The 27,809-nt window shown below is 41.6% G+C and overlaps 1 protein-coding gene across 5 annotated transcripts in view; it reads right to left on the bottom strand.

Annotated features, from left to right (window-relative positions):
• Window positions 1–14,024, bottom strand: part of sipa1l1 (signal-induced proliferation-associated 1 like 1) — a 71,984-nt gene extending 57,960 nt beyond the window's left edge. For 4 of the 5 annotated variants that reach the window (XM_053613711.1, XM_053613713.1, XM_053613715.1 and 1 more), the window contains exon 1: window positions 13,308–14,022. The gene's annotated coding sequence lies outside the window, so the exon portion shown is untranslated. Of the gene's footprint in view, window positions 1–13,307 lie in introns of all 5 variants that reach the window. The other variant, XM_053613717.1, reaches the window with a different exon arrangement.
• Window positions 14,025–27,809: the final 13,785 nt, after the last annotated feature.

The following is a 27,809-nucleotide window of genomic DNA, read 5'->3' as shown; positions in this document are numbered from 1 at the left end:
TTTAATAAACCACTCGCAGCACTGAATATAAACCCACGCCAGGTCACTCGTCCGACTCCTACGACACATTACCTGCACATCACCTGTGCTGAGGAGAGACGCGGAAAAGGCTAACGTTCCTCAAAGTATGAGCTGCTAATAATAATAATAATAATAATAATAATAATAAAGGAGGTGGGGGGGTGGTTTGTGACTCACGGTAGCCACGGTGTCAAACCAAGAAAATCAAGCAGCCATTCTCCGTTTCTGAGAAACATGCAGGAGAAAGACTAAACCACACACACGAGGTGTAGAGCCACCACACCAACCCCAATCACCATCCTGAGGTGAGGAAATGACACAACCACCGTCAATCACTAGAACTGCGCTCGCTCTCTCTCTCTCTCGCACACACACACACACACACACACGGTCTCTCTTTCGATCTGAGCACAGTAATCAGAAAGAACGTCTCAGTGTAAACCAAGTGCCTACATTTGAACTAAAACAGATGAGTGGCAGCTGGCGTACCTGCCACCTGGCATGTTCACCGTAAAACCCCGTACAAACACGCGTTTTTCTCTCGCTCGGAGACAGACCGTGACCGAGAGCGCTGAGAAACGTGTCCCTGATTACTAAACTTGTTTTCCTCTAAGAGACGGTGATCAGGTGTGAGGTTACAGAGCAAAAACAGACTAGTTACAACTTGCACTGTGATTAGATGAATGAAACTCGTGTGTGTGTGTGTGTGTGTGTGTGTGTGTTGTCTATGCAAACAATTACTAACCTGTTTGTCTTAGTCAGTATTTACACTGACTCAGTGCGACGTGCGGATCGTTCCTGCGCTCGCTGGACTTCACCAGGGCTCAGAGCGATGACCTCATGTCTATTGTGTGTGTGTGTGTGTGTGTGTGTGTGTGTGTGTGTGTGTGTGTGTGAGAGAGAGACTTATCAGCTCTGCTTAAATCCAACCCTGAGGCCGAGCCTAAAACTATACCGAAAGGGAACGGCCGTGTTTTGTCTCCACACACACACACACACACACACACACACACACAACCGATTTGCGGTCAGATTTTATCAATTAAATTACAATTATTCAGCTACGTATTTTTATTATTTAAATATAAACAGCTCCAGTGGAACAGAAACACTGGTGCCGGGCGATCTGACCGTATAACACCGATATCGTGATAAATCCTGTTTGAGATATCGTTGGTATCGTGCGATCTATTTTTCATGTATTTTTTCTGTAATAATTACGAACTAATAATTAGCGATGTTTGTTGGTAAACGAGATATTTTAGCCTTTACTCCTCGTGGACGACGCACGTGAATGAAAGACGGCACGGCCCTCCGGATATCGCGGAGCTCGCTTGATTTGGCGTTCGTTTCTGCGATCGCAAAATGGCGAAACCCTGGAAGGACTGCGTGGAAGCAGCTGATCGGACTCTTTCAAACTTTTACACCTTTTATTTTCCCCTCCCCCGAATTTACACTGCAACGCTCTGTAGGCATCAAACAAACCTGCCATCTACCTTTCAAAATTCTATCTTTATTTATTTTATATTCTTTTCAATTAAACGTAAATTTTATATATATATATATATATATATCAATCAAACCTAGAGTACGTCGTGATCCATATCGTGTAACGTCTTAAAGTATCACGATGCAATATGATGACATCATCAAACACCTCCTCAAAATCATACGGTCAGCAGCAAGCTGGAGTTTACTACATCCGACACGGTCAGCGTCACACACTACATCAACCAGCTGATGTTCACGCTGCACTTACACACTCACTCTCACACACACACAGACCCCATTCTCTCAACTAACCATTTTCCCCTCAGAAAACGAGTGTTTGTTTTTTGTTACATGTTGCCTTCACTACGGAGCGATCGGTGAAGAAAAAACACTTCCATGACAGCACACACACACACACACACACACACACACACACACACACACACACACACACACACATGAGCTGCAACAACTAATCGATAAAACGGATAATACTCGATGATGAAAATCGTTGTGATGAATGTCATAATGGATTAGCTGGTCTGCGCGCGGCACGGGGTACGTTTACTCACTACATTACTTCTGTTCCGAAAACACGCTTCGGAGAGTAAACACTAAAGTTGTGTCCCAAATGAGGTACTTCACACTTACACTATGCACTGCGTACTCCATCGTCTAGTGTGTGGATTTTAGAAAGGTAATATCATCTCAAATACACTAGCGGGTTTTTACTAACCGGAAGTATAAGCCACGACGGCGCATGACGTCATACGCACGCTAGCATGAGCAAACACCCAGAGTCACCGATAATGACTTTCTTCAGTTTACTTTCTATCCGCGTTACCTTTTATTCACAACACGACCTCAGTCTCCATCGGACGGAGGAGAAATCGTCACGTGACCGAGGAAGAAAGTCCTCTAAAGCAAGGGAGCATTTTATATTAAACACCGCGGAGATCAAACAGTGCTGCACGAGCACAAACGTGTTTATATCCAGAATGCTCCACTGTGTGTAAGGGGCGGGGAAACTGGCGCAAGCTGATTAAAAGGTTTAGTTTAAGCTTATTGTGATTATATGCTGTATCTGAGCGCTTGCAGTGTAACTTCTGTCGGTTATTATAACGGAAGTGATGTGTTAGTGACGAGGCCGCGTTGCCGATCGCGCGCGGTGTAGACGTGCGATAGGAGCGCGAGTAAGATCTGTAATGTCCAATTAAAACATTATGATCAAAAGTAAACAAGTAAAATAATATGTCTAGAGACAGCGAGGAACAGAAATCAGTGACCGTGAGTTTTTATTATTATTCATTTAGGACTGTAGTTTAATTCAGGGTTTTTTCTGCATCCGTAAAAATAATGCATAAATACTATAAAATAATATATATAAAGTTTATTTTATAGTATTTATGCATTATTTTTATGGATGCACAAAAGGCACTGAATTAAACTACAGTCCTAAATAAATAATATATTCTGGTGTGCGCATGTGTGTGTATTGGGTTCTTTTCTGTATTGGACAAACAGTTGTGTAAAGTTTTAGTCGGAGGTTTATATTTGTAACACTCAGTTTGTGGATTTTATTTTAAATAAACAATAAAAAGGGTACTGAACGTTTGCCCCGCCCCCATACGATTCATCGAAAAAATAATCAGCCAAATAATCGATTATGAAAATAATTGTTAGTCGCCGCTAACACACACTAAAAGAAAGAAACCTGGCTGCAATATATTTTATGGAAAGGAAAGAGGGAAAGCTTTGTAGAGGGTTGGACTTGTGCTGATGTCAGCATACATACATATATATACACACACACACACACCTTCCAAAAAAAAAAAAACAACACACACAATGATGGATGAAAACACATTCGGTAACAACTCATACTTTCACAATTGTTTGTAATCCAGTTAGACGCCACCTTCAGTGCTGGGATCATACTCTAATCCGCTGTATGGATTTCTCTCTCTCTCTCTCTCTCATACACACACACACACACACACACACACACACACACACACACACTAAACAACAGGAGTTATTCCATCACTCAAAGCGAGCGTCGATGCATCTCTATCCCAAACCCAGGAGGAAGAAACCCCACTACAGTGAGGACATGAGAGGAGAGGATCATTCCCACGAGTGCGGCAGATTAATCGATCGCTCACGAGTCCTGACGGGTCACGTGACCCGACACACCTCACGTCTATAAGTATAAACCTGAAGAAAGAGTCGCTCAGAGTCATTTTAATTCCTTAAAAACAGGGTTTAATGGCGAGGATGTTCAAACACAAACAGACTGAGTGGAATAAACAGTCTTAGTCATGGCTGGCTGGAGGAAACTCCTCGAACCCCTGCCCGAATCACAGGATCACCACGCCCGAGGACCCGCGCCGCAACTGCGCATCGGGTGCAGGGGACAGGTCTGCAATCGGTACTAACTATACACTCACCGTCCACTTTATTAAGAACGCCCGTACACACAGGCGGTTATCGAGATCAGCGCAATCCATTAAAAATAAATAAATAAATACATACATAAAGAAATAAAACCACACAGATACAGGTCAAGAGCTTCAGTTAATGTTCCCATCAAACATCAGAAGGAAGAAAAAGTCTGATCTCTGTGACTTTCTGTGGCGTGGATTTGAGGATTTCAGAAACCGCTCGATGATCTCCTGGGATTCACACACACACACACACACACACACACACACACACACACACACAGAATGGTGCGAAAAACAAAACACACCCTGTGTGTGGAGGACTGAAACGCCTTGTTAATGAGAGAGATGAGAGAGAGAGAGAGATGAGAGAGATGAGAGAGAGAGAAAGAGAGAGATGAGAGAGAGAAAGAGAGAGATGAGGGAGAGATGAGAGAGAGAGAAAGAGAGAGATGAGAGAGAGAGAGATGAGAGAGAGAGAGAGAGAGAGAGAGAGAGATGAGAGAGAGAGAGATGAGAGAGAGAGAGAGAGAGATGAGGGAGATGAGAGGAGAAGACCAGACTGCTCTGAGCTGACAGGAAGTCTATAGTAACTCCACTAACCACTCTGTACAACTGCGGTGAGCGGAAAAGCATCTCAGAACACACAACGCGTCGGGCCTTGAGGAAGACCACGTCAGGCTTCTCACCCGTCAGCCAAGCTCAGGAATCTGAGGCGATCACGGGCACTGACTCGCCCGAGATCGAAAACCCTGAAATGACCTAATAAATGATTTACACCGCTGTGTAAATGTAGAGTTTCCTCACATCAACTCAAAAATTTAAAAATAAACGAACACGTTAACACACGTGGCGAATGTTGCGATAACTGTTACGGTAAATGTTATGGTGAATATTTCCATAAAATCATGAAGGTAAATGGAACATTACAGTTAATGTTACGGTGAATGTTATGGTCACTTTCTGTAACTGTTCATGTACATGTTACTGTAACCACCACCGCAGACACGTCGCCGCCACAACCGCCACCGCAGACGGGCCGCCACAAACCGCCACCGCAGACGGGCCGCCACAAACCGCCACCGCAGACGGGCCGCCACCACAAACGCGCCGCTGCCATAAACGCCACCACAAATGCCACAGCAGATGCGACGCCACCACAAATGCCACCGCAGACGGGCCGCCTCAACCACCACTGCAGACGGCAGTAAGTGTTACCGTTACATGTGTCGTGCATACACACTTTAAACGCACGAGCGCGGTTTGGGGTGTAGCGGCCGTTAAAGAACATTCTGCTACTCTTGATGTGATATACGAGCTTTATTGCTGTGGTGTCATTCACGGTTCATCATTAGTGGTATGAGTGAAGTGGAGCATGCAGGGAACGCGACCGTACGCCGAGTATTCACACGTGACTCACGTCACGTCTTACTCATCACACTTTAATCATGGCTTTCCAATTCCCACTGCAGATATAACCGACTGTTAAATCCATGCTATACTTTAATGGTGAAACATGCAAACTCATCAGTTCTTCAGTATTCGCACACGTTGGTGTAGGTTTTTGTTTTCGGTCTACAATGTTGTGAGTGTAATTGTGGTGCATCCTCAGTGATTTCATCAGGTGAGTGGGCAGAGAGCCTCATTAAAGCGCATCTCTTCTAGACAGCGTGTCAGCCTGAATAAACTCGTCCTGGGGAACAGGGAGACGCCGCTGCTAATGATGGATGGCTTCTGACGCTTATTACGACACATTTCCGCACTTTTAGTGAAAGAAATTAGCTTTGCGTTACTAACTCCAGGGCCGGTGAGAGAAGTAAAATCTTATAACAAAAAAAATCGGCCATGTAAACCGTCTAGTGGCGTTTAAGCCTTTAAAATCTCAGGCTCTTAGTCAGTTATTCATCTTAAAGCGTATTGTTCAGGGACGACAGTGAAGCCAAGAGGAAATAAACGAAGTTACGAGAATGATTAACGAGGAGTCCTCGAAACCGCTTTGAAACACACTGCAGGTGGTTTTTAAGATTTAATGTGCAGATGAAGTGAATAGTTTTCCCTCTGAACTGAAATACTGAAAACACACCACTATTTGTTTATCATTTATCCGTTAAGATGTTAAGAATGATAAGACAATTCAAAACAGTGCAAAAAGTCAACACTGAAAACCAGTTTGAAAACAAAGTCAGAGCCCAGAGGCGGTTAGTAAGGTAAAGAGGGAATTTATATCCTTCAAAAAGGGGGGATGCTAACTTTTAAACTGATGCAACTTAGACTGTTTCACTATAAAGGTCTTAACACACTCTGAGCAGTAGGTACTGAATCAAACGCGGTACGTATCGGATCGACGGCCAGGCAGTAGGTACTGGATCAAACGCGGTACGCACCGGATCGACGGCCAGGCAGTAGGTACTGAATCAAACACGGTACGTATCGGATCGACGACCAGGCAGTAGGTACTGAATCAAACGCGGTACGTATCGGATCGACGGCCAGGCAGTAGGTACTGGATCAAACGCGGTACGCACCGGATCGACGGCCAGGCAGTAGGTACTGAATCAAACGCGGTACGTATCGGATCGACGGCCAGGCAGTAGGTACTGGATCAAACGCGGTACGTATCGGATCGACGGCCAGGCAGTAGGTACTGAATCAAACGCGGTACGCACCGGATCGACGGCCAGGCAGTAGGTACTGAGTCAAACGCGGTACGCACCGGATCGACGGCCAGGCAGTAGGTACTGAATCAAACGCGGTACGCACCGGATCGACGGCCAGGCAGTAGGTACTGAATCAAACGCGGTACGTATCGGATCGACGGCCAGGCAGTAGGTACTGAATCAAACGCGGCACGTACCGGACGCAGCTTTGGTCAAACGTGGCTCAGGGAACTGAAACGACTTGAATAACGGGGTAGATGCTGGCGTTTCTTGATGCAGCACCCACGTGTATGGTGCGGTGTTGGGAACCAAAGTTTTTTTGTTTTTTAATAACAGGAAATCAGTTCTTGGAAGACAATGGAACACAAGAGTACTTATTATATATGAAAAATGGGAACCTTGGAAGATTCAGGAGGTTTAGATTTAGTCTGACACGCATCGTAATCCAAAATTTCACTGTGTGTGGTGTGTGTATGGCAATATTCCGTACATATTTACATCAGCACTATCGTATTAAACACAAATCCAGCGTATGGAGCGTGAATATTGCTAGAATCATCGCTCAAGTGTGCTCTCGTCCTCGTGAACGTCGGAATGATGGACGTCTTGACTAATGGGTGTGTGTATCCAAGGCAGCAGCTCGCAATAAGATGGTGCCCACAGCGGTGCCGGAGACAGGACTGTAATTACGGAGCCCGGGTGTTAGACGGGTGCATTCGTTACTAATTTCAGCCTTCGGGAGCCATGTTAACACCCTCTCTCTCTCCTCTTCAGAAAGCTGCTCACCATTTCTCCTCTTTGTGAGGAGAAAAAAAAAACATCATAGGCTTCGATATGCACCATCATTCATTAGATCGGCATCAGCGCCAGCATCCCTCCAGATGAATGGAGAACAGTGGAAAAATCCTGCTCGTGTACAAATTCTCATTCCGCATGTCACGGCGGGACGGGTTGAGCTTGTGAAAGAGATTTATGGGCTTAAGGGATGAAATTATGGCTGCAACCACTAATCAACAATCAAATTCCATAATAAAATATGCAACAAATTTCATCATCAAATCGTTGGTCCATATTACGAAGCTTTTTGAATCAATTAGCTTGAAAAAGTAACGAAACTGTTTTGTCGACACTAAATCGCGTGTGAAGTCATTCGATCATCCTGCTTTCGGTTCATATTAAACGCGCTGGGAATCGATCCCAAAAAGAGTCGATTCCCTGATTCCTTGATTCCAAGCATTAAAAACTAAAGAGTCAACTCTGAAGCTTCGGAGTCGATTCCACACACCAGAAAGTGATTCACCTTTCACAAAAGGATTCGGAACTGCTGTTAGTGCTGAAACGATTTTTCCAGACAAAATATAATAATAGGAATCTTAAAATCTGGACGTTTTAATAAGATTTCTACATAATCTACTGGTTCTGAGATACTTTTTTGTTTTTTTTTGTGATATTGATATCGTATCATCATGAGATACCTTTCTAATTATCGTCGGTATCCTCAGGTGTCAGTCACTTCATTACTTCCTTGTTATTCGCTATAAAACGCAACTGATTTTTCTCCCAACTGTTTCAGCTTCCCTCTTTATTTGATACGTTTGTTAATTGAACAAAAATATCTGACCCCGTCGTGGCCCTTCGAGTGAAACACGTGGTGAAGAAGAGTTGCGATGTGATATCTTAGCCTGCCTATGATGTCCTGCCTCTAACCCAGACACGCCCAAACCTTGTGTTCCTGTGTTGTGCTTATTCACAAAGTCCTGGCACGTGTTGAACCTCATTTCCTAGCCACGTTACCTCGTTATGTCCCCAGTTTCCTGCTTCCTTGTTTTCCAAGTCGGTTACTAACGTTTCTGGTTTTGATCTCAGCTTACCGGTTTGTTTATTTTGTTTTTGTCTGATGGAGTTTCAAAGAAATGACAGAACTACAGAGACTAACCTTCATAGTTCACATATCGTTCTGTCTGATCTGTGTCTGATCGTTACGCTTGACTTTGGAAAAAAAAGTCCCAATCTGCCCGTTGTGTCGTTTCGCAAGCTAAACGACAAAATAAACCTTCATTATGGATTAGTTGGTCTGCGCGCGGCACGGGGTACGTTTACTCACTACGTTACTTCTGTTCTGAAAACACGCTTCGGAGAGTAAACACTAAAGTTGTGTACCAAATGAGGTAGTCCACACTTACACTATGCACTGCGTACTCTACCGTCTAGTGTGTGGATTTTAGAAAGGTAATATCATCTCAAATAGAACACTAGCGGGTTTTTACTAACCGGAAGTATAAGCCGCTTCCAGTTTACTGTTTATGTGAATGTTACCTTTTATTCCCAACATGAGGAAGAAAGTCCTCTAAAGCAAGGGAGCATTTTATATTAAACACCGCGGAGATCAAACAGTGCTGCACGAGCACAAACGTGTTTATATCCAGAATGCTCCACTGTGTGTAAGGGGCGGGGAAACTGGCGCAAGCTGATTAAAAGGTTTAGTTTAAGCTTATTGTGATTATATGCTGTATCTGAGCGCTTGCAGTGTAACTTCTGTCGGTTATTATAACGGAAGTGATGTGTTAGTGACGAGGCCGCGTTGCCGATCGCGCGCGGTGTAGACGTGCGATAGGAGCGCGAGTAAGATCTGTAATGTCTAATTAAAACATTATGATCAAAAGTAAACAAGTAAAATAATATGTCTAGAGACAGCGAGGAACAGAAATCAGTGACCGTGAGATTTTATTATTCATTTAGGACTGTAGTTTAATTCAGGGTTTTTTCTGCATCCATAAAAATAATGCATAAATACTTATGATTTTATATATATATATATATATATATATATATATATATATATATATATATATATATATATATAAAATTATTTTTATTTATTTAAATAAATAAGTAAATAAATATATACACATTTTATTTATTTATATATAAATAAATAAATAAATATATTATATATGCACACACACACGCACACACATATATATAAAATATTTTTTTATTATAATTTATTTATTTAAGCTTATATTGTATATAAGTATTTATGCATTATTTTTATGGATGCACAAAAAGCACTGAATTAAACTACAGTCCTAAATGAATAATATATATTCTGGGGTGTGTGTGTTGGGTTCTTTTCTATTTTGGACAAACAGTAAAGTTTTAAGTTTTAGTCTGAGGTTTATATTTGTAACACTCGGTTTGTGGATTTTATTTTAAATAAACAATAAAAAGGGTACTGAACGTTTGCCCCGCCCCCATCCGATTCATCGAAAAAATAATCAGCCAAATAATCGATTATGAAAATAATTGTTAGTCGCAGCCCTAATTTGAACTCTCAAGCTTCCGATCAGTAACCCAACGTCTTCACCGATGAGCGAATCACCGCCTGTTCTTCCATTCTCCGAGTGTATATGAGCGAGGACGGCTAGAGGGGCCTCATTCAGCTGCTCTGTGACGGTACATTGCTCATACACAGCAGAGAGGCACGTGTTTCAGAGAAAACATGTTCGTCTTCACTGATATACCGCACACTAGCGACTGGGCCACAACTGGCAGTGTCTACACTGGTGGAAAATAGATTGGGTGCCAATACTTGTAGAGTTGATTAGGTAGATACATAGATAGATAGATGTATGCGTATGGTGTACGGAAGACAGGACCGTGAAGTGATATTCGCGTCACATCGGCCACGTTAACCGGAAGCTGACAGATGCAGGGAAGAAATCTTTATCGTTTTTAATCTACGATGCGAATCTCGAAAATTTCCGTTATGATGATGTTTTTTTAATCGACGAATGGTGTCGACACTAACCGACACTGAGCCGGAGTAAACTCTGTCGAGACGACCCGTTCGGCCGACCTCGTGATTGATGGTGTCCGTGTTCTCCTGAGCTGTGGAGAGCTTTTGTAAATGCCACAGGTGACGTTTGATTTAAACACTGGTTATGCGATGCTTCCGCTTAATCCATCAACATTAGAGCGTGCAGTCGCTCGGGTTCTGAAAGGCGTTTGAGAATCCCTGTGCTGCCAATCATCCGCCCAGGCTCTCGCGCTCTCTCCCCCTCTCTCCATGTTGCAGAACATGTGCGCCTCCGCCCACGCGCTCTCTCAATCGGCAGCTTAATACAGAAAAATGTGGCACTGTATCCGCATCTTTGGAGTGCTTACATAACCGATATTAGAAAAACGCTTGTAGAGGAGAGCGCTAGCTTGCAGAAACACGTCTCCACGTTAGCGTTTTGTCTACGGACGTTTTACGTTTGACCGAGTACACGACCAGACGAGTACCGCCGCTGTATACTTTAAGACCTCGTGTGATCTGCGTTGCTCAAGTAAACATCTGAAAAGATTACTCCAGTCTGTATTCTTCTGGAATAATCTTCAGAAATGGGAAACGGTAGCTCGGCGGTTCAGGTCGTGAGTTCGAATCCCGTCACCGCCAAGCTGCCAACGTTTGCTTCCTCGAGCGAGACCCTTAAGCGTCAACGTCTCAGGTGGATGGACGCGCGTGAATGTTTTTCCGTGTCCACGCATGCAAAAGAAAACCTCAGTCTCCTCTCCGTAACAGTAGGAGCGCCGAGATTAAGCTTCTGTCCTCGTGATTGTCGGTTCAAATTGTGTGAGAACCAGAACGTACCTCCCACATACGATAGAACGGACGCTGCTCAGCTAGTCACATTAGTTCAGACACAAAAACGCTGCTCATATATGTTAAAAATAAATAAATAAATAAATAAATAAATAAATAAACAGATAAATAAAAGCAGCAAGAACCGATACACAGCAGTCATGACAACGGCTCAATCAACTGGTTATATTCATGACCGTCATTAAAATAATTAGGAACTGCAAACAGGACTGATTGAGTCGGTTGTATGGAGAGGAAATAAACATGATGCTACTGACTGCGACAAATTAATAGGAACCACATTGCTGATATTAATGCCAACGCTGATGAGGAAGCAGCAGAAGCCAGCGCTCGAGTCAGGGACTCGAAGCTCTTCTTTAAAGCGTACCTCCGCCCACACAACGAACGCAGCCAGAGAGGAGAGATCAGAACAAACCAACGCATCGACACCACACTCGGAGACGCACCAAGCGACAATCCACCACCTGCTAAAAAAATAAAAAACGCTGCCTTCCAGTTCGACTCAGACGCCCGAGCTCGCAACTCCATCGTTTTAGAGCGGAGCGCGTGTGGACGTCACCGATCACTCATCAGGAGCTTAGGAAGTGTTTCTTCTCTCAAAATATAAAGTCAGTATTTAAAGATTTTGTCCAAACAAACGAAACACCACTATAACCTCATTTACAGTAGATGTAATATCTTAGTTACTGTTCGCAATGTGGGCGGACATGTTGGAATGGCGACACTTCCTGAACTCGGGGTTGAGGACACACGCCTTCCTGACTTTCCAAGGTCAAAACTTCTAAGAGTGAATTACGTAAGCTCTTGTGGAATAGGACTCCTGATCCGACACACTTACTACTTAAAACATTCTCAGTTAGCGATGAAAAGCCAAGACTAGCACCCGGATTACCAAATCCGTTCACGTTGCGAAGTCCAGTTGCTCCGTTACTGCGATATATCGTTATAAAAAAAAAAGAAAAAAGAAAGACCTCCGACACGGAAAAGTGCAACAGTAGCGGTCGGAGTTCCAAGACATAAACAAACCTGACGTCACACCAACAAGGCGGTGCGCACACGTGCACAATTCCCTTTACATCCTTTTCCCTACTTGATTATATTTGAGGTGTGGCTTTTGCGTTGTGAAAACGGTTGTAACGTAATTCCAACATGGCCACCGTAACACGTCGTTTTTATGATCCATGTTATTTCTCTTTGTTAAATCACGCAGAAATAATTCCTCGCTCTGGGCAGCCGCGTTTTTGTTCCCGACAAAAACACGGCAAGTGTGACCGCGGGGCCTTAACGTGCGAACCAGCTTCCTGCGTTCTCTCTCGTCCGCGTCATCAAACGTGTTTTAGTCACACAACACACACACAAAAAAAAATGTGAGCGTGAACACGGATTTATATTCAGCAGCCACTTTGTACATTTCTCTTCACACCTAGGGGTAAGTTAGAGACACCACATGTATGGAGAAAACCAGAGAACCCTGAGGAAACCCATAGCTGGGGAGGATCATGTTAGACAACTGCGCATGCGCAGGACTGTTACCCATCATTACTAAGTCTCCTGTTTGTTTGTTTTTTTTAACAGTAGTTATGAGAACGTTAAAATGTCACCCTGACGAAGGTAGTTAGCTGTTTATGTAAGTTACGTGTGATTTGTGGCCCGGATATCACGCTTTTTGCGTTAACGGAATATTAAAATGATCCGCGCTAACGTTAACACGACTCGGTAGCTCGGCGTCGCACAGAAGCTGCGCGAGACCGAAATTTCTAACGTCTTCCTTGCGCTTCTCCGCGTGCGCGACAAAATCTGACAATATACACGCTGTAATTGCGTCGTTAAGGCGAGCGCGCATTTAATATCGCCACATTTCAACCGAAAAAACGAAGGTTTAACTTTTATCTCTCGCTAAACGCTGGAGATAATGTTCATAATCCTTCTCGGGGGTCGCACGCGCTCGGTTGTTTTTATTTTTTAAAAAGAAGGAGCTGGGGGGGGGGTGAGGTAAATAATGCACGCGACGGTTAAATCAAAGCCGTGTTTGCAGACTGAACTCACCTTCTCTCTCTCTCTCTCTTTTTACTCTCCTCTGTCTTTCTCCAGCCTCGTCGGCGTTTCTTCCCTCAGATTAAAAAAAAAAACTCCAACAGCAGCGGGTAAATAAAATTTAAAAAACTGTGGACGAAGCGCGAGACAGTCTCCGAGTCACCCACCGTCGGGCTGCGTCTATAGTTTTAGGCAAAAACAACTGTTAAATGAAGTGTGGTGTAGTCCATCAGCCGCGCTGCAGCTCCTCTCTCTTCAGACTGTGCCTCTCTTTCTCCCTCTCTCTCTCGCTCGCGCAACTTCAACTCAGAAGTTCATACAAAGTTCCAGCTCCGCCTCCGCCTCGCGCTGCAGCTGCTGAAATCTCGCCAAAAACTCAACCGTCGCTTTGCTTTCGAACTAACGCGATATTTCACGAGAGCCAAAGAACGCCCCAGTTAGCGTTAAAAACCTAGTCCTGTCATGTACGGTACATCAATCCCATCCACTACATGGGTTTCATTTCCATTCAGTTCAGTGCTACTTAACAACGCACGTCGTCACAAAGCAGCTTTACGGCAATCCCACAGCAAATCCCTATTAAACAAACAAACAAACAAACAAACAGTCCCTGAGGCGATATAGTGAGCGGAACCAGACTCACAAGGGAGCTTGTCCTCTTCGGACGATTATAAATCGCTACTCTTCTACAGATCTACAGTACGCTCTAAAGTTAAACACAAGGCCTTCCAGGTGATTGCGAATCCGGGACGAGTCCTGGGATGAGCACGGGACGGTCTTTATGATTACAGCAGCAGTTCACACGCTGCGTGCATTCACGCTAGAACGTTCGTTTTTCCACTTTTTTTTCATTTACCTTCTCAAAACAGTGATTAGTGTGGTCAGTGTTATAGACTTAACCAAGTGTCTGAATATGGATTGGTCTACAGCCATTTAAAGGTAGAGAAAGGGGACTTTACACTGTTCACAGTGTGAGCAGCCATGTTGGTTCGACGTCGCTCCGTGAATGAGGAAGGAATTGGTCATTGGAAAGACCGTCCCGAGTTGATGAGTTGATCTTTCAAGTTGATGGGGCGTTTGACTGGTCGGAGGTGATGAATTACAAGTTGCAAAATTGCCTTGAACAGAACTGAGACTTCAATGACGGTGGAAAGAGAACAGTGACAGTGTGACAAGCGATATTTCCCAATCCCTGTTTAACACACAAAATAAGAATAACATAAACACTGGTTTCATCTTATCCTGTCATATACTGTATATCCTCTAATCGCTTGTATGTAAAGACATTATGAAGAAAAATGAAGTTTGGACGGATATAGCAGACATTTTTAAGTAGTTTTAGAAGAAGTAGCTTTAGAAGATATATATAGCTACTACAGTTTCTCATAGGAACTAAAAAAAACACACGCTGGACAGTACTCGCAAGCACAGTTGTGGTTACTACACCCCCACAAAACTATACCATATATAAACTCGACTGATTCTTCGGACCAATCATATGGCGTGTTTTGTTCGACGTTTCTTCGGTTCCCCAGTCACAACTTTAGTTCCTACCTGCAATTAGTTTCCATGTACTGTTTGATGCACAGAACGGAAGGAAAACCATGGTTTTGTCATATATTAACATCTTATTAGGAATAAAAACAAAGCTTGGGAAGAAGTAGCAGAGATCATTGTTGCATCTTGTCTCGCTAGTGTGAATGAAGTGTTTAGGTTTACATTGTAGACCTAAAATTACTGCCTGTAACCCAACAGTGGCGCACACAGTGACTGAGTGGTTAGCACGTTCGCCTCACGCCGCCAGGGTCGGGGGTTCGATTCCCACCGCTGCTCTGTGTGTGCGAAGTTTGCATGTTCTCCCCGTGCTGCGGGGGTTTCCTCCGGGTACTCTGGTTTCCTCCCCCAGTCCAAAGATGGTAGGCTGATTGGCGTGTCCAAAGTGTCCGTTGTGTATGAATGGGTGTGTGAGTGTGTATGAGTGACTGTGATGGATCGGCACCCTGTCCAGGGTGTACCCCGCCCTGTGCCCCATGCTCCCTGGGATAGGCTCCAGGTTCCCCGTGACCCTGAAAAGGATAAAGCGGTATAGAAGATGGATGGATGGACCCAACAGTGGCATGTTTACACTATCCATCAATGGAAATTGACAATTGTAGCAACAATAGTCTGCAAAGTTCATATGAATTTTTATAGTGGCGTTAAATGTAATGTGCCAGTAAAAGTTAAACAAACCATAAAAGCTATTTAACAGCTAGTTGAAATGGATTTCTTTATTTATTTGTTTATTTCTTTTTTAAATCAGCAAGAATATTATGTAAGATTATAATATTATAACATTAATGATCAGGATAGCAACCTGTGTATGGGCTAGCTGCTAATTCCATATACTGTATCCTGACATTATGGCTAATAAACATAGATATAAGGTATGTATCCCTAAATAAAATGGCCACTGTAGCAGTGGGAATGATAGAAAGTCCTGGAAAGCGTTGCTCTAGCAACAGCACAGTTTCTCTCGCTGCATTTCTGGGGGTTTGTCGCTGTAGAAGGATGAACAAAAAAACAAATTACAGGAAGCCAACACTTAAATATATCTGTATTTATGTATAACAGTGCTTTCATTTGGCTGTGGAGTCAAATGTCACCAGTGGCATTCTGCACCTGTCACACCATGCCTAGTTTTTATAAAGCAAATATTATTATAATTCAAGGTCATGTTCTAGCAGATGATATGTAAAAAATATTATAACGCCATTTTCAGTCATAATATTAAGAAAAAAATCAGTCCACAAAGATCTAAATGACTGGGTCGTTGCTGTACTATACGGTATGCTCTTTATCATTTTATCTTAAAAACACAGTATTTAGTATTTTTTATTGTCTAGTGAGTAAAATCATTTCACCTTACAGTAAAAACTGGATTCGCTGCAAATCATAGGTTTATATTAATGCGCTGGTTCTAATACGTTATCGTTTCTATAGTAACAGCTCCTTCACAGGGAATTGAACAGCAAACTCTCCACATAAAAGTTTTCCATAACGAGACGTTTATTTAAAGCGCACCTATCATGGTTTTGAAACGTGGCTAATTTTGTTTTAAAGCTCTCATACAATAGATTCACACGCATCCGAGGTCAAAAAACATGCTCATTTAATGTGCTCATCATTTAAACTGCAGCGTTACCTTTTTTTCCCCCCGGTGTCACAAACGACTCATTAAATGATTCGTTTTAAAATATTCGTTCTAAACTCCTCCTTTCAGAGAGCATACTCTGCTCTGATCGGTCAGACGTCCCAGTCTGTCGTGAATGGTCTAGCGCTGTCAGCGAGCAGCCGATGAAGACCAGAGGCGGGGCTTTTTTCTTACAAACCTACGTAGGTTAGTACAGGAAGTAAAGTCTGGAATCACTAACGAGTCGTTTCAGCTGTTCAGAATCGATTCCTTCTTTTGGGAGTCGATTAATCCGTTTGTCGTGCGCTTTGATCGTTGAAACTTTGCAGACGTTTTTTACATTCGCAAACAGCTACACATATAACACACTACATGAAAGGGAATATCTGAAAAACCTTTAACATTTACGGAAGGAGTCTCCAGTGTCAGCGCTTTGTAACAGTCCGAAGTAAAGCCTTACGTTTTCCGGCACGTTCAGGACAGAGGAGTTTAAGCTTTGTGGTTTCTTGGTAATGTGACGAGCTGCGATTTCTTTACTAACAAAAAAAGAGAGGAAAAAAGAGACTCTGGTGAGGGATCGACTGTTTAAATCTGCGTAAAAACGTAAGTGAGAACAGGAACTAACTTGTTTCCTGGACGTTCCATGACGTTAAATGTGACTATAAAGCGATAAGAAGTATATGACGTGTCATCATTGTTCATAAATGAACAATTTAAATAATTGTTGCTCAACTGCTGTGGTGTAAGAGGAATAAAATACTTCGGGACCTATCCCAACCCTGTTGTGTTTTATTTCTTACTTAAAACATGATTCATCTTTGATCTTCACATACAGTAATATTACACTCAAGCACGTTAGGTATATATTTACCATTCACAACGTCTGAGCGAGGATCACTGTATAGACTGCAAACAGTTCACTGATGCAGAAGTGACATTAAAAGTGTGTTGATTGTCATCAGATTAGATATTGAAGCGATGGCATACCACTCTTCAGAAATAGTGTATTATACCTTACTTTATATGTAGGATTAGTTAAATATCCAAACTCTTACTACTGACTACTGAAAATGCTACGGTGTCTTCACATACACTGACATCCAGTGTTCTGCTTCGAGGAGAACATTTAGTTCCTAAGTTGTGTTGAATGAATCATTTAAAATCCATTATCTTTGTAATGATGTTTGTACAGGATTTACTTCAACTTTTTAAATCGAAATGTTTTTTTTTTTAATTATTTCTTAATCCTGTTTTGTACGTGTTGTTGTTTTGTTTTTTTGTATTTGATCCTTTACCTGTTTGTCTGTGTCGAGTGTGTCCATGTTTGTCGGTTTTATATCTGTAACAGGTCTCTCTTGGAAAACAGATCTTGATCTTGTTGCATAAATAGAAGAAATAAGGCCGGTTTTTCCTCCTGGTAAAAATCGAACGTCTCTGAAGATCAGGTGCTGTAGGATGTAAACTCTGCAGAAAACGAGCCCTAGGGTTAGGAAAGGAACGGAAAGGAAAGTGCTGACTGAATTGGCCTGGTTGAAGTTGTTGTGTAATAGCGGACGCCCCCTGGAGCATGTACGGGGCAGTAAAGAATGTGTGGCATTCGCACCCCTGGCTGAAGGGCGATGGGAAGAAAGACCCCATTCATCAGCTCCTCTCAGGCACTAACACATAGACAATGACATGGGCTTTTTGTTGTTGGGTTTTCTTTTCTTTTTCTTTTTTTTTTGCGTATCGCACTTTCATCCAGCTCAGTACAAACATTAGAACGTCTCGAAAGAACGAGTGACACAAATTTTTACAAAAGTCCTGTACCACAACTTCTGGGGGGGGGGGGAGTTGAAGCACTACATCGTTTATATATCCTCATTATTTCAAGATATTACTTCCGATTTATTTATTTATTTATTTATTTATTTAAAAATTCACAATTTCTAGTTAAGTATCTGGTTACTTTGAGCTATCTTATTATCTTATCATGAGGTTATTTTTGACTTTAACACTCTACAATCTATTATTGTAGCCGTATTAGCTATAATTATTGATATTATTATTAGCTTATAAATCTCATTCTATGTGGTATTTCCCAGCTAGAAATGCTGCATCGGATTTACCTTGGAAGTGGGAAGTAGGAGCTCGGAATGTCGTCATTTTCCAACTCCGTGTGGTCGACTTAAAAAGTTGGATAAAAAAAAATGTTTGTTTTTTTTTTTAAACTTGGACGCCTCCATATGTCCCAAAAGTCAGGGACCAATGAGAGGACCAAGAAGCGCTATGTCTACCCTTTTATCCAATGTTCATGCCTGTACGAAGAAATAATGATTACAAAACGTTCTTTTTAAATCGAAAATAAGCGTAAATAAATAATCAAATACATTCTAAATACAAAATCATAGTTGAGTATAGTCAGTCTTATAGATTTAACCAGTGAATGTCTGTATGTTGCTGGATGTAACACTAATACGTGTATTTACAGTGGAACTCATGTTGGTCGGTATGAAGTTAAGAAGTCCTGCTTCGTTTACTTGTTTATGCTGTGAGCGTCCATGTTGATTTGACGTCACTTGCTGAACTCTGAGTTAAGGAGACCATCCTGAGTTCCTGAGCAGGGGGGTGTTTTCTTTCGTTTGTCTTGGTTAGCAATGACGAGTTGCGACCTATGGTCAAACGCAGCATGAGTAAGCAAGACGCTTTGGTGCTAGGAGTCAAAACCTTGACCTGAAAGCATTCAAACGAATTATAGATCATTAGACGTGTAACTGAATTCCACTAAAGAAACGTCATAATATCTTCAGGTAGTCACAGTCTCTGGGCAATACCATCACATCACATGACATTAGATTAGACATTAGATTAGACATTAGACTAGCTCTGTTACTATAGAATGGTGTAAGGCAAGAAATATGCTTTAATCAGACATATTGTTGATTTTTGTTGTATAGTAGTCTTAAACACACAATACAATTGTGCCCAAAAGTTTGCACACCCCTTGCAGAATCTGCTAAATCTAAATACTGTTAACAAAATAAGACGGATCATAAAAATCCCATGTTGTTGTTTATTTATTTCTGCCCTGAATAAACTATTTCACATAACAGATGTTTACACATAGTCCACAAGACAAGATGATAGCTGAATTTATAAAAATGACCCCGTTCAAAAGTTTACACGCCCTGGATTCTTAATACCGTGTGTCGTTACATGGATGATGACCGACATGATGTGTTTATGTTTTGTGAGAGTTCTTCATGAGTTCCTTGTTCATCCTGAGCAGTTAAACCGCCCACTGTTCTTCAGAAAAATCCTCCAGGTCCTGCACATTCTTTACTTTTCCAGCATCTTCTGCAGTACATATTCGAGCTCTTTCCATCAGCGGCTATATGGTTTTGAGATCCGTCTTTTCACACTGAGGACGACTGAGGGACTCGTAGACGACTGTTACGAAAGGTGCGAACGTTCACTGATGCTCAAGAAGGCAACACGATACATTAAGAGCCCGGGGGTGTAAACTTTTGAACAGGACGATTGGTGTCAATTGTTATTATTTTGTTTAAAGATCTTTTTTATTTATTTAGTACCGCCCTTCAGACGCTAAATAAGATAGTTACATGTCTCCCAGAAGACAAAATACTAACCATTTACACCGATCATCCTGTTTAAAAGTTGTTTTTTTATTATTATTTATTATTTTATATTATTCTTATTCAGGACAGAAATAAATAAACAACAACATGGGATTTTAATGATCCGTCTTATTTTGTTAACAGTGTTAAGATTGAGCAGATTCTGCAAGGGGTGTGCAAACTTTTCGGCACAACTGTACATGACTTATTACTGCTAATGCACAATTACTGTTTACTCGCTGAATTGAACCCGTTGAAAAGAATAAAACCGTGGCATGGGCAAAAGTTTTGGCACCTTCTCAGCCAGTACTAGGCAGAACTCACTGCCTTCACATGTTTCGGGCGAAAAGGACCATGTTATGACATCACTGTACTAGCTTCATTCATTTATTCATTCATTCATTCATTCATTCATTCACTGATCTTCAGTACTGCTTTATCCTGGTCAGGGTGGTGGATTTGATACAGTACGTCCTGGATGCAAGGCACCGTGCACACACACAATCACACATTCACACGCTTATTCACACCTCGAATTTCCAGTCCGCTCACTGATATGTTTTGGGAAGGTAGAAGGAAACCGGACAACCCTGAGGAAACCCACGTAGACATGAGGAGAACACGCAGACATTAACCCGAGCTGAGAGACCCTGGAGCTGTGAGGTGGCAACGCCGCACTTCGTAGTTTCTCTGGAGTTCCTCGTACTGAAGTGATTTGCTTACGTTATGGTTAATGAACATGGCGTGATTCGTAAAGCCGGCATGAGGTCAAACTTGATTCGCGGTTATTTCGAGCTAAAGTGACCACGCCCCCCTGCACACCATCTGCCGCATCAGTACACTTGCAGTGCAGGTGGCATCGTAGCAGACAGCGACAGCGACAGTATTGAGACAAATCTGAAAAGAATGACATTTCCAGAGAGAGAGAGAGAGAGAGAGAGAGAGAGAGAGAGAGAGAGATGCAGATCGCAGGCATGCAGCAAAGTTCAGTCTTTTTTTGGGGTGCTTAGCATTCCTCAGTGTCCTCCTCCAGCGCTAACATGACTCACTCCGGTGTGAAAGCGCAGAGTGGCGGCGTGGGCGGATGTGACATCACAACGATTGGCAGTAGTGCCCTAAAGCTCCACCCACATCGAACGCCCCCGCCACGTGCGCACAAGAACACAAAAATAATGGCCAGGCACATCTTTCAGTTCTCTTTCCCATCTCTCTCTCTCTCTCTCTCGCTCTCTATCGCTCTCCCTAAGGGAACGGCTCTTTTTATATGTTCTCTCTCTCTGTCCAAGAGCTCTGCAGTAAAGCAAATAAACAGACGACAGCGAGAACCAAGCCAAGGCGGTGGTTGCCATATTTGGCTACGGTGTGAGAAGATTTTGAAGTTAAAGAGAAAGATACGAGCCAACGTCTGCCTTCAGAAGCATCACGCTCTCTCTCCTTTCAATCTAAATTAAGCCCAGCTTGACGCAACATCCAAACCCCAGGATGCTGCGACTGTAAAACTGAGCTGGTGATTAGTCGCAGTGTTCTCCCTGCTTTGGAGGCTAATATAAAAGCTGAATTAGATCTGGATCTCTGCAGCGTCTCTGATGTTTTATACATCTCGGGCTTTACACCCCGCTCTCTTCCCATCCTGCGTCTTCGATACGAACACTATATATCTTCTGTCCTACCATATGCACGTAGTCGGACGCAAAAGTTTGTGCACCCCCGCTCAAATCACATTTCCTAACCGACGGTGAAAACGCAGCATAGAAATGACATCCCTGCTAAAGTTAACGCCCCATCACACTTCGGAAGGAACGCAATGGTAACGTAAAGGCATGCGCGATAGTTTGTGCACCCCGTCAGCCGATATAATCTGTAACGTACATAATCAGTAAGTGAGAACACGGATTTCATGTTTGTTTCATGGATGTTCCATAACATTAAATGTAACTATAATCAGATAAAAAAAAAACAATATTTTTTAAAGTATGACAATAAATGTACGCTTGTAATCGTAGGCAGATTGCTGTGATAGAAGAATAAAACACTACAGGACGAGAAGTTCGAGGCAAATAATCAACAGTAACTCCGCTTCATCACAACAACATGTTGTTGATTATTTTCCTATAACAGCATGACGCGGAGTGTTTTGTTCCTTATGTAACAGTGGTGTTATAATGCAGCTCAGTGAACCACACACACACACACACACACACACACACACACACACACACAGTCTGCTTTGTTTAATTTGGAAATCTTGAGCTTAATTAACCACTCTGTCACTAGTTACTGCTGCTGTGTCTAATCCGGCGGTGTGTGAGATCGAACAGCTGGGTCAGAGTCACAGCCGTTTCCAGCCAGCGCTATTTTCGTCGTTTCAGTCTGGCCTGTACCGACTCCTCGCCGAGCGCCTGGAAGAAAGACGCGAGCCAAGTGTGAGAGTGGAGCGCCGTCCCTCCGCACAGCCGCTCTAATTACAGAGTTATAAATTTACATCTCTTACAGTGCAGTGGGCTCTCAGCGCTCTCAGCGTGGCACAGCAGCTAAATGAACATCGTACTGGCAGAACAGTATAACAATAAGAAGCCTTTACTGGTCACCTATACATTACAGCAGAGTGAGATTAGTTTCTTCACATAGCCCAGCACGGCAGGAAGCTGGGGTCAGAGCACAGGGTCAGAGAGGGTTAAGGGCCTTGCTCAAGGGCCCAACAGTGGCAGCCTGGCAGTGCTGGGGCTTGAACCCCCGACCTTCTGATCAGTAACCCAGAGCCTTAACCGCTAACCACCACTGTCAGTCGATTGTAGAAGTTTTGGCACCCAGCTCAAATCACATTTCGTTCATTTTTCTACTTTATGTTGTACAACAGCAGGTTATTGCACTTGAATGGATTTTAACACTAAATGGGGCCTGTATAAAAGTTTGTGCACCCTTCCTGTCACTTATATACGTCTTATTCTAAAGGTCTAATGACATAATCCACTCATCCAGAGCTTAATAATTTGCCTTTCAAACCTCTCAGGTATTGTGTTTAAACTCAACAACTAAAAACTCCTCTTTAAAAAAATTAAAAGGAGAAACATTAAAAAAAATCAATGCCAATGGTTTATCAGTGTTGCTAGCTTAGTGACTTTGTTGCTAGATTTGACAGTCAATGCCCTACAACTAATCACTGATTACTACTGTTCCCTACAACTAATCACTGATTACTACTGTTCCCAACAACTAATCACTGATTACTACTGTTCCCAACAACTAATCACTGATTACTACTGTTCCCAACAACTAATCACTGATTACTACTGTTCCCAACAACTAATCACTGATCACTACTGTTCCCAACAACTAATCACTGATCACTACTGTTCCCTACAACTAATCACTGATCACTACTGTTCCCTACAACTAATCACTGATTACTACTGTTCCCTACAACTAATCACTGATTACTACTGTTCCCTACAACTAATCACTGATTACTACTGTTCCCTACAACTAATCACTGATTACTACTGTTCCCTACAACTACTCACTGATTACTACTGTTCCCTACAACTACTCACTGATTACTACTGTTCCCTACAACTAATCACTGATTACTACTGTTCCCAACAACTAATCACTGATTACTACTGTTCCCTACAACTAATCACTGATTACTACTGTTCCCTACAACTAATCACTGATTACTACTGTTCCCTACAACTAATCACTGATTACTACTGTTCCCTACAACTAATCACTGATTACTACTGTTCCCTACAACTAATCACTGAGTACTACTGTTCCCTACAACTAATCACTGATTACTACCGTTCCCTACAACTAATCACTGATTACTACCGTTCCCAACAACTAATCACTGATTACTACCGTTCCCTACAACTAATCACTGATTACTACCGTTCCCTACAACTAATCACTGATTACTACTGTTCCCTACAACTAATCACTGATTACTACTGTTCCCTACCACTAATCACTGATTACTACTGTTCCCTACAACTAATCACTGATTACTACTGTTCCCTACCACTAATCACTGATTACCGTTGTTCCCTACAACTAATCACTGATTACTACCGTTCCCTACAACTAATCACTGATTACTACTGTTCCCTACAACTAATCACTGATTACTACTGTTCCCTACAACTAATCATTGATTACTACTGTTCCCTACAACTAATCACTGATTACTACTGTTCCCTACAACTAATCACTGATTACTACTGTTCCCTACAACTAATCACTGATTACTACTGTTCCCTACCACTAATCACTGATTACCGTTGTTCCCTACAACTAATCACTGATCACTACTGTTCCCAACAACTAATCACTGATCACTACTGTTCCCTACAACTAATCACTGATCACTACTGTTCCCTACAACTAATCATTGATTACTACTGTTCCCAACAACTAATCACTGATTACTACTGTTCCCTACAACTACTCACTGATTACTACTGTTCCCTACAACTAATCACTGATTACTACTGTTCCCTACAACTAATCACTGATTACTACTGTTCCCTACAACTAATCACTGATTACTACTGTTCCCTACAACTAATCACTGATCACTACTGTTCCCTACAACTAATCACTGATCACTACTGTTCCCTACAACTAATCACTGATTACTACTGTTCCCTACAACTAATCACTGATTACTACTGTTCCCTACAACTAATCATTGATTACTACTGTTCCCTACCACTAATCACTGATTACCGTTGTTCCCTACAACTAATCACTGATTACTACTGTTCCCTACAACTAATCACTGATTACTACTGTTCCCTACAACTAATCACTGATCACTACTGTTCCCAACAACTAATCACTGATCACTACTGTTCCCTACAACTAATCACTGATCACTACTGTTCCCAACAACTAATCACTGATCACTACTGTTCCCTACAACTACTCACTGATTACTACTGTTCCCTACAACTAATCACTGATTACTACTGTTCCCAACAACTAATCACTGATTACTACTGTTCCCTACAACTAATCACTGATTACTACTGTTCCCTACAACTAATCACTGATTACTACTGTTCCCAACAACTAATCACTGATTACTACTGTTCCCTACAACTAATCACTGATTACTACTGTTCCCAACAACTAATCACTGATTACTACTGTTCCCTACAACTAATCACTGATTACTACTGTTCCCTACAACTAATCACTGATTACTACTGTTCCCTACAACTAATCACTGATTACTACTGTTCCCTACAACTAATCACTGATTACTACTGTTCCCTACAACTAATCACTGATTACTACTGTTCCCAACAACTAATCACTGAGTACTACTGTTCCCTACAACTAATCACTGATTACTACTGTTCCCTACAACTAATCATTGATTACTACTGTTCCCTACAACTAATCACTGATTACTACTGTTCCCTACAACTAATCACTGATTACTACTGTTCCCAACAACTAATCACTGAGTACTACTGTTCCCTACAACTAATCACTGATTACTACTGTTCCCTACAACTAATCATTGATTACTACTGTTCCCTACAACTAATCACTGATTACTACTGTTCCCTACAACTAATCACTGATTACTACTGTTCCCTACAACTAATCATTGATTACTACTGTTCCCTACAACTAATCACTGATTACTACTGTTCCCTACAACTAATCACTGATTACTACTGTTCCCAACAACTAATCACTGAGTACTACTGTTCCCTACAACTAATCACTGATTACTACTGTTCCCTACAACTAATCATTGATTACTACTGTTCCCTACAACTAATCACTGATTACTACTGTTCCCTACAACTAATCACTGATTACTACTGTTCCCTACAACTAATCACTGATTACTACTGTTCCCTACCACTAATCACTGATTACCGTTGTTCCCTACAACTAATCACTGATTACTACTGTTCCCTACAACTAATCACTGATTACTACTGTTCCCTACAACTAATCACTGATTACTACTGTTCCCTACCACTAATCACTGATTACTACTGTTCCCTACAACTAATCACTGATTACTACTGTTCCCTACAACTAATCACTGATTACTACTGTTCCCTACAACTAATCACTGATTACTACTGTTCCCTACAACTAATCACTGATTACTACTGTTCCCTACAACTAATCACTGATTACTACTGTTCCCTACAACTAATCACTGATTACTACTGTTCCCTACAACTAATCACTGATTACTACTGTTCCCTACAACTAATCACTGATTACTACTGTTCCCTACAACTAATCACTGATTACTACTGTTCCCTACAACTAATCATTGATTACTACTGTTCCCTACAACTAATCACTGATTACTACTGTTCCCAACAACTAATCACTGATTACTACTGTTCCCTACAACTAATCACTGATTACTACTGTTCCCTACAACTAATCACTGATTACTACTGTTCCCTACAACTAATCACTGATTACTACTGTTCCCTACCACTAATCACTGATTACCGTTGTTCCCTACAACTAATCACTGATTACTACTGTTCCCTACAACTAATCACTGATTACTACTGTTCCCTACAACTAATCACTGATTACTACTGTTCCCTACAACTAATCACTGATTACTACTGTTCCCTACAACTAATCACTGATTACCGTTGTTCCCTACCACTAATCTCGGATCATCATGGCTCCCAACCACTAACCACTTATCTCAATCAATTATAAATTGTAATCACTGAGCTATAAGAGTAATAAGATATTTCAGGATGTATTATTATTAGAAAAGAATCAACACCGGGTGGTAACAGTATGTATGTTTAGCGTCACATCACCACGTCAATGATTATTTTTCTATAGTAGCACATCGTCATGTTTTTATACTTTTTTATTCTAATAAAACAATTTTCTTTTCAGGAAATCTTCCTTCTTCATGTAACATATTTTAACATTCATCGAATTGTCAAGATCATTTGCATATGTTAATGAGTCATATGCTAATTAGTCTTAATGAGTATGACTTTGGCTTGGGTAGCAGAAAAGTTCTACTGTCAATGAAGAAGCTGAAGGCTGGATATTCAGAGGTGGGAGGATTAAAGTACCGTGACTTTGTTGGTGTAGTTCAGTTTCTTTTTTCGTAATGACGTTACTATGGAAACGTTGGCTTCATGCGAGATGCATGTGATGTAATTCACACTATGTATGCTTTGGGATCTTAAACGTATTTTAAAAAGGAAAAAAGTCTCATGTCTGCCTCCTTGTGGATAAATGCGGTACTGCATAATAAGAGTCTATTTATTCATAAACATTTCGACTCCTTCAACAGAATCACCATAAGCCTAATACAGATTGTATATAATCACATATGCATTAAAAGAAGTCTAAACAAGAGTCTTGTTGATATATTTCAACATTATTTTCATTATTTGACATTTTTCATACAGAACAGACATAGATCATAGTGTTATAGTGTACAACATTTCATCCAATACAACATACCATAATACCACCTTCACACATACTTCAATAAGACCATTTACAGTCCGTCAGGTTCAGTAGATTCACTTCAAATTAGAGTAAAATTAATTTAAAAAATGTGAAATTTTTGACGTAAAACTTTCAAACGATCTTTAAAATAAAAGAAATTTCCTCCGAATGATTTCCTACTGCGAATAATGAATGAACATAATGAATATTAAAGTCATTTCATCAATATTAAACACTTCATTAGAA

The sequence above is a fragment of the Ictalurus furcatus genome, chromosome 25, assembly GCF_023375685.1.
Source record: "Ictalurus furcatus strain D&B chromosome 25, Billie_1.0, whole genome shotgun sequence".
NCBI lineage: Eukaryota > Metazoa > Chordata > Actinopteri > Siluriformes > Ictaluridae > Ictalurus > Ictalurus furcatus.
Note: the sequence above shows the minus strand (reverse complement) of the source record. Positions and strands in the feature narration are given on the sequence as shown.